Consider the following 7,781-nt stretch of genomic DNA (forward strand, 5'->3'; position numbering starts at 1 on the left):
CGGATGTTTGTAAATCCCTCCTCCATCCTCAAAGGCGCCTGAGAACCTTGGTCCCCTCAGCCCCTCAATCCTAATGTGGCACTTTCCAGGACAGAGATGTAGACGAAGGTGGAGAGGTGGCAGTTAGTTGAAAGGCAGTAGGTGCTCAGCGCCAATGAGGAGCTCAGGACGCCTAAGAGGCACCGCCTTCTAGTCTCAGTCCCCTTTGCTGCCGGGGAGCCAGAAGAAGCCTTTGAAGAGTTTCCGTAAATTGATGAGTGTCTTGTTTGCCTACTATGTTCCTTGCTAGAATTCGAAGCCCTATTGTCTCAAGTTGGTTTTGGCTTAAACCGAGTCCCTGAGAGAAGTAGAAACGCTTGTTTAAAATAAAGAAAAAAAATTTTTTAGTGGCTTTACACTAGGATATATGTTTTTAAAGGTCACAGAAGTGGGGCAAATTTCTGAATTTTTTTTTTTTCAACCGAGATGAGCTAGGTAGGTTCCTGCTTTCCCGGACCATCAAAGGCAACCTCTGATTGAGAGCAATGTCCTACACTTGGGATCCTAGAAGTAGCAAGGCTGAGGCAGGAGGTTGGTAGGTTCTAGGCTAGCTTGGGCTACAAAGTGAGTCCCTATCTTCAAAACAAACAAACGTTTTGAAAATTATTTACAGCTATAACATGGCAAACAAGAACATTGAAGAATTTAGTAGCTTCCTGATCTCAGCTCTTACAGACTTGATTTGGTTGAAAATTGGGGATTTCCAACTGCAGAGATTAGCAACTATCATTGTTCTGAGTTCAGACTAGCACCTGAGCTTCCTAGCTGTGTGACTTTGGAAAGGTTTATAAGCTTCCCTGTGCTCTTTAACCTTGGTTAACTAGTTGTTTTGAGCTGTAAGTGAATTGAGAACACTGCTGATATAAAGGATGCAATCACTAAACATATTGCCATTATAATCTAAGTAATGTTGTCAGTACATATGGGATTCCCCCAACTCTATTGAGATGAGAAGGTTAATTTGCTCAAGTAGGGAACCTAGGCAGCTGGACCAGAGAATCCCAGGCTGTCTGAGCTCTTAGGCTGTCAATGCCAGGACTCTGGGCCTGTCCTTTGAGTCTTAAAGAATCAGACAGTGACTGAGACTGGGTAACAGGGAAGGTCAAAGAGGTGGCTGGTCAACTTGTGGTATTGGTAAGCAGATGGTGACTCTTCTGGAGTCCCCACTCTACTCTGTTGTTTTATTTATTATGACTCTTGACTTTTGTTGTTGTTGAGACAGGGTTTCACTAAGCCCAGGTTAGCCTCAAACTCAATATGAAGCCTAGGTTAACCTTGAGTTCCTGATCCTGCTGGCTCTGCCTCCCCAGTGCATGTACCACCAGGCTGGGGCTCCAGAACTTCTCCAAGGACAGATATTCACATATCCTTCACATGCTATTCATATACACTCATTATTCTCAAGAGACTGTATTTCATGATTTGACATGGCAACATCCAACCTCTATCTTGTTGTTGTTGACAGGGTTTCACTGTGTGGCTCTGGTTGTCCTGGAACTCTCTCCATAAGCCAGACTGTCCTGGAATTCAGAGATCTGCCTGCCTCTTCCTCCTGAGTGGTGGGATTAAAGGTATGTAGCACCTTGCCACCACTGTCTGGCTTTGTTTTCCCATATTTTTTTTAAACAAAGGAATTTCTTAATCTTGAGAGTGGAGCAAATTGAATTATCAAGACAATGCTAAGTAAAAGATTTGAGGACACAGTAATGTGGCTGTCATGTTTTCCTTCTAGATGGTCCTTTCTCTTAGGGTTCTTGCTGTCCCCAGCTGTGCATCCCTCCCTTGGCATGCAGGATTGGCTCCTGGGATCAGTTTCTATCTCCAGATACTGAGTTCATGAGTCCAGACATGAACAGTAAGTCATTTTGCCCTGCTGAGTGTGAGCCCATTGGGCTCTTTCAGTTAGAAATAATCTTTCTGTGTGTGTGTGTGTGTGTGTGTGTGTGTGTGTGTGTGTGTAAGTGTAACTCTGAGCTAAGAAGATCTTGACATCCCCCTTTTATCCCATTCTCACACTCTGCTCCTGGAAGCCTCTGGATCTGGCTCCTGTCTTCCTAGGTCCCCTAATGAAACCTCACAGTTGGCTCTGCCCTTCTGAAGTTTGAATCTTTAAGAACTGTCCTGGAATGTGGTTTTGTTGGGTGTCACAGAAATGACCTTTTTCACAAGGTGACATTTCTGTGCCTATTATGACATCTGGGGATGTCACAACCCTTCCCTTTCCACGTGAAACTGCTTCAGTTTTCTGTTCTTCCTGCTGATATATGCCCAGTATACTGTGGCATTTTCTTTATCGATTGTTTGAGACAGAGAATACCTCTCTTTAGGTGAGCCACTCAGCCTCCTTGGTCTCAAACTCCCCCCCCCCCCTTTTAAAGATGCTGTGATCCCAAAGCTGTCCTGCTAATAATTTGTGAAGCTCTATGTGCTATGTTCTCCCCCCACAGCTTTCTATGTATCTTCTCTGCTTATGTCAGAAACCCAGAAGCCAGGAAACTGAGGGCTGGTTTTTAAGAATGTCCATCTCCTCTGGTTCTCTGCAGAGAATTTCCTGCAGTTTAATGAATGAGAGCAACAGGTCCAGGGGGACGAGGGCCTGAACATTGTTTTATTTTCTGTCAGATGAAGACTACATTTACAGTCAGTGGTGGTCATGATGAGAGATGAAGATACCCATATTTTGTAACTGCCTGTGATTCCGGAGATTACCTGTTAACAAACAAACAAACAAACAGGATCCCTTTGTAAGAACTTTCTGAGGGGATAATGGAAGGCACAGTAGCCTAAGTGTGACCTGATTAACGAAGTGGGAGGGTGGTGGAAGGGACTCCTGGTATGACCAAACAGGGGTAGGGGTGCTAGCTCTGGTGACTGCTCCCCCCACCCCCTGCCCCCAGCTTTCTTCCCTCCCAGCCTTTCCAGCCAGTGGCTGCTCAAATCAGGCCACCAGGTATATTTCTCCACAAGACACAGGTACCCTAGGCTGTGGGTCAAGGTGGAGCAGCTCCTTGAAGCCCCTTTAAAGAGAGGCTAGACATTTCTACCACCAGGGGAAGCTCCAAAGGAACGTCAGACCAAAACTGCACAAGGAATGGTGAAAGGCCAGTTAAGGCCAGTTAAGCAATCCTTAAGCCCAAATACACTGAGAGCTGGACTTCCAAAGCTGGGCTCCATATAGTATTTATAACTGGGTGGCAAAGCCAGGATAGCCCTGAACAGCTGAAGTGTCCCTTGGGATACAGGAAGAAGGATTCTCAAGTCACAATCACCCATTGGGGCCTTGGAAGTCATTATTGTGGGGTTGGGTCTTGACACTCGCCCCTCCCCCTTTAATTCTTACAAAAGTGGGGAAATTTCCGAGTCTACAGTCTAGACTCAAGACACCAGGAGTACATGACTTGCCAGAGTGGTGTTGGACAGACGGATGGAGTTCAAGTGAGGATGGCCTCAGATGGCCTAGAGGTCAACTCCAGGGAAGCCGGGAAGAGAGATCACACCGTCTATCCCCTCCTTGCCAGAGCATCCTTCCATAAGCATCCAAAGTCTCTGCCTTCTCAAAGAAAGCCGAGTGACACAGGGCTGCAGAGCCCAAAATGATCCCCTACCCCAGCCCTACCCCTGGGACATCTTCAGCCAGCTTTTCACTGGCTACCTGGAAGGTGAGACCTCTCTCTCTGCTAAGAACTGGAGTGCAGGCACTTAGCCCAGTGTGCTGTGTCCCTAGGGGACCAGAAGTCCGCTGAATGTTTGAACATCTTCTAAAATCCCACTACCCCACTATTTAGGGCAAATCTCACAGGTGTCATGGGGAGACCGACGGGACTGGGCTTTCACTTTCTCTTCCTACCAAGAGAGTCTAGAGATAATCTGAATCTCCCAGGATTGCTCTGCCAGGATTCTGGCCTTGGAAGAATCGACTTTTAGCAGCCCCCCCCCCCCCAAGCTGAGAGATAATCGGGAGTTGCAGGATCGAAGAGAGGACCTGGATGGAGGGTAGGGGCCACGAACGTTCCGAAATAGTTGTGCGAGCAAACGAGCGCACAGCCAAGTAAGAGATGTTCTTGAGCGAAGGCTTTTTCTGAGCCAGAGGTTGCCATAGGGTGGTGTGGGGTGAGGGGGGTGGGGGTGGAGGTCCAGGAGGCAGAAGCCTAGGGACAAAGAGGACCCCGGTGTGTAAGAAAGGCCTCCTAGCCTGCCTGGTCGCTGAGGCTGTAGCGGAGATGGCGCAGAAAGAGGAAAGCGGTGGTGACTGGCCGCCTCCTCCAAAAGTGCTCTGGGAAAGGATCTGTCGTGGAGCGATACTTTCGCTTTGGGCGTGATTGATGCGAGCCGCGCACTGAGGGCTGAGTAATTAATAAAGATTACACTCGTTTTTGTCAGAACGTCTCTCTTAATTAATGGAGAAGGGGGGGAGCCGAGGGTGATTTATTTGCATTGGGAATATTCTCTAGGCAATACGGGCTCGGTGGTGGAGGAGGCCAATGGCACTCAAGACTAATTGGCAGTCAGTGGGTGGAAGGGTTCTTATAGGGACCCGTGTACCCTACATTCATTCTTTCGCCCCCGCTATCTAGAAGGTTCTACTCTGGGGGGGGGGGGGGAGCGCACCTCTCCTCCAGGCCCTCAGCTCGAGATGGGCATCCCTTTCTTCAGAAGACCTGGCTTGGCTGGGGGAGGGGGGTACTCACCAGCCCCATGCAGACCACACTGAGCCTTTAGAGCTGTCCCTGACCCACCCAGGGAGCAGGAGCTAGATCCCCACTACCACACTGGGTCACCCACGCCTGGCGTTTTCCAGGTCTTTAATGGGTGTTCTGGGAGCCAGGACCGAGGTGAACAAGCACTGGCTCCCTGATCCTAAGGCATAGAAACATAGACACCCACCCCTCTGCGTGTTAGCGGTGTTTCTAGGCACGCCGGTGTAGTTAAGTTCAGCTAAAATAGCACCCTCGGGCATTACAGTCCATTTCCACTAGCCCAGGAGAAAATAATGTCCTCTCCCCCGCTTAAAGCCCGGCTGCATAAAAATCCTCTCTCACTCTGATGTTGACTCCTCTTGACTGCCCCACTCCCTCTACAGTGGAATAAGCCGGTACTTCGTGCTCAGCAGAAGGTGGGGGTGACAGCGTGGCCCCAAGAAGCGGGGTAGAGCCAGGAAGCAGCTTCAAAGGTTTCGGTAACGACTCTTCGGCCTTTATTTATGTCCCTATTAATACAATATCCATCATATGCAGATATCGATCTTTATCCTTTAAACTGATACGCTGAGAATCAATTAGCCATGCAGATTACATTTCCTACGTATCCCAATGTTAATCTTTCAGACTCAGAGCCGGTGATATATATTTTTGCAGCCAGATAGTATTAGATTTCGTTTGGAAAAGAAAAGAAGAAAGAAGAAAGGCTCTCTGAAGCATATTCCTCTTGGGGCTACTTGTCTTGACTTTTGGCTCTATGCTGGGAGTTGGAATATTCCTCTTGGAGCGTTTCCTCCCCACCCATCCCCCGCCGCCTCCCCCTGGAGAAGAGGCAAGCCTTCGACAGTGACTTTAGTGAGTTGCCACTCCGGGGACCCAGGACAGCTATCTGCAAGATGACTCTCTGGGAAGGCCTTGCCTGCGGCATCTGCACCGCAGTTGCACGCGCTAAATTCTGGCGCCTCTCTGGCTGCTTCTCCGTTCCATTGTCCAAGATGGTCAGTTTTCATCTGTTCAGAGTTACGCTCGTGGTTCCCCTGGCCACAAGCTTACGATTCAAATAATGCTGCTCTCACTCTTGCCTAGAGAAAAATAAAGTATATATTTTAAGGGGAGTGGTCATTTTCCTAGGACGGTGGCGAGAGTGGTGGTCGTGAGGCTGTGGAGGGAAAAGCTGGAGATGGAGAAATGGTTTAGAGTCTAGGAAAAAAACCTAAAGACTTAAGTCTAGTGATTCCAGCACAGCCGGGTGATTCTTGTTTGACTTTCTCTGTCGGTGCGTTTCCCTAGCTCCCTCACTCCACCTTTCCTTTCCTCCATCCACTCTTTTTTCCTCGTTCTCGGTATCCAGCCAACCTTTATTTCCCCCCCCCCCCCCTATACAATTATCGTCCCTCCTTAAAAAAGCCTTGGGATCCTGAAAACAGCAGTCCTTCCTTCCCCAGCCTAGTCGCCTCAGTCTGGGCGCCCGGAGCAGTCCCCAGCTGTGAGTCTCTTCTAGGCCACTGTGCAGGACAGCTTCAGGTCACCCCCTGTTTACACCCGCCCTACTTCCCGCAGGTCTTTGGCCAGATCTAACCCAGCTTGGAAGCTGAGACCCCTGCCTCCTCCACCTGTTGTGAGTGACTCCTCCGCTGTTGTGTGTGACTGCTGCTTTTAGAGCCCGAAAGTCCCGAGAGCAGGGCACACTCTCAGCCCGCGGCCTCCAGCTGTCTTGACTTCCCCGTGACAAGCGCCCAGGTTTGGCTGGGACACCCTGAGCTTGAACTTTGGTTTTTCAGTTTCCTCTCTTCGACCCTATTGATCAGCTGCTCGGCATCCTTCCCGTTGAAATCACCTGGCACACAATCTCCTGTGAGTTGAGAGCATCAGAGGCAGAGGAGTGGTATCACCCCCCCCCCCCCCACTTCCCTGAAGCTGGCAAGCACCAAAATGAGTCAGAGACAGGTCTGTACTGATCTCAGGGATAGGCCCAGCCCGCCACCTCACCGGTGCTTTTCTCCACCACACCGTCAGTCTCTGCAGGGGGATTTACAATTTGCTCACCCTGGGACGCGAATGCCTGAGAGGGTCATTTGCCTACCTTTTTTTTTGTTTCAGTCAACAGCCCTCCTTAGAGAAATCTGTAGACCCCGCTTCTCACTCCTCCTAGTTCTGCTCTTGGCCGGTGTCAGCCCCTCCGCCTGCCACCGCACAAAGGCGATCCAGCCTACTGCGGGTACCAGTGATTCCCCAGGCTAAGGGAAACTCTTACAGCTCCCACGCGGCGGCTCCCACCCCCAACGACATATACTCCAGAGCCAGATCAACAGGTAGAGAGCAGGCACCAAACTGACACTAAATTTTAGAGAGAAAATCCTCCTCTTCCTCCTCAGTTTACTCCCAACAACATATACAGAGAATATTAAATTATTACTATTATTATTATTATTATTATTAATTATTATTATTAATTTACAAGACGCCCCCGGCTGTGGTAGATCGCCATCTGTGTTTACAATAAGTTTTGCAAATGAACTTCTGTAAGACTAGAGAGATTTAGTTTCTGCCTTGCTCCATTGGTTTTCAAATTTAAGAATTTTTTCTCTTCCTCGCCTCTTTTTCTTTCCTTTTCCCCTTTCCTTTACTCTTTCTTTCCCACAAACCATATGTTCTTTATTGTGAGTCCGCTCACAGTTCCCCAAGGCCCCCTCGCTACAGGGGCACGGCCGGGACAAATCCGCTGTGGCTGGCCCACACATCTCAATACGGCGCCCAGATCCGCATCTCGCTCCTAAACCCGAGCTCACTCTGCTGGAGTTTTTGGTGGGGAGAAGCGCGCGGGGCTAAGGCTTTTGACAAATAACTGCGGAGGTGGGGCGCGAAGTGACTGTCCTTGAGGTGGTGGTGGTAGCACTACTCCACGGGTTTAACCCACACAGTCACCAGCAGGTAACCCTGCTTCTGGCTAGGAAGATCACGACCTGGAATCTGGAGTTTTAATTTACTCGTTGGGAGTGATCAGCAGCCTTTTTGTAGGACTGAGGGTTCCTCTGAAGTTGTCCC

The 7,781-nt window shown here is 49.3% G+C and overlaps 1 long non-coding RNA gene across 2 annotated transcripts; it reads right to left on the reverse strand.

Annotated features, from left to right (window-relative positions):
• Positions 1-5,210: 5,210 nt before the first annotated feature.
• LOC143441614 (uncharacterized) lies at positions 5,211-6,953 on the reverse strand. Of its 2 annotated transcripts, none has more exons than XR_013109180.1 (2): positions 6,820-6,953; positions 5,211-5,818 (listed from the first exon to the last, which is right to left on the reverse strand). It is a non-coding gene; the product is annotated as an uncharacterized LOC143441614 (long non-coding RNA). The 2 variants fall into 2 exon arrangements; XR_013109179.1 differs by lacking the exon at positions 6,820-6,953 and adding an exon at positions 6,350-6,568.
• Between the last annotated feature and the right edge of the window lie 828 nt (positions 6,954-7,781).

Source organism: Arvicanthis niloticus, chromosome 3 (assembly GCF_011762505.2).
Source record: "Arvicanthis niloticus isolate mArvNil1 chromosome 3, mArvNil1.pat.X, whole genome shotgun sequence".
Classification (NCBI taxonomy): domain Eukaryota; kingdom Metazoa; phylum Chordata; class Mammalia; order Rodentia; family Muridae; genus Arvicanthis; species Arvicanthis niloticus.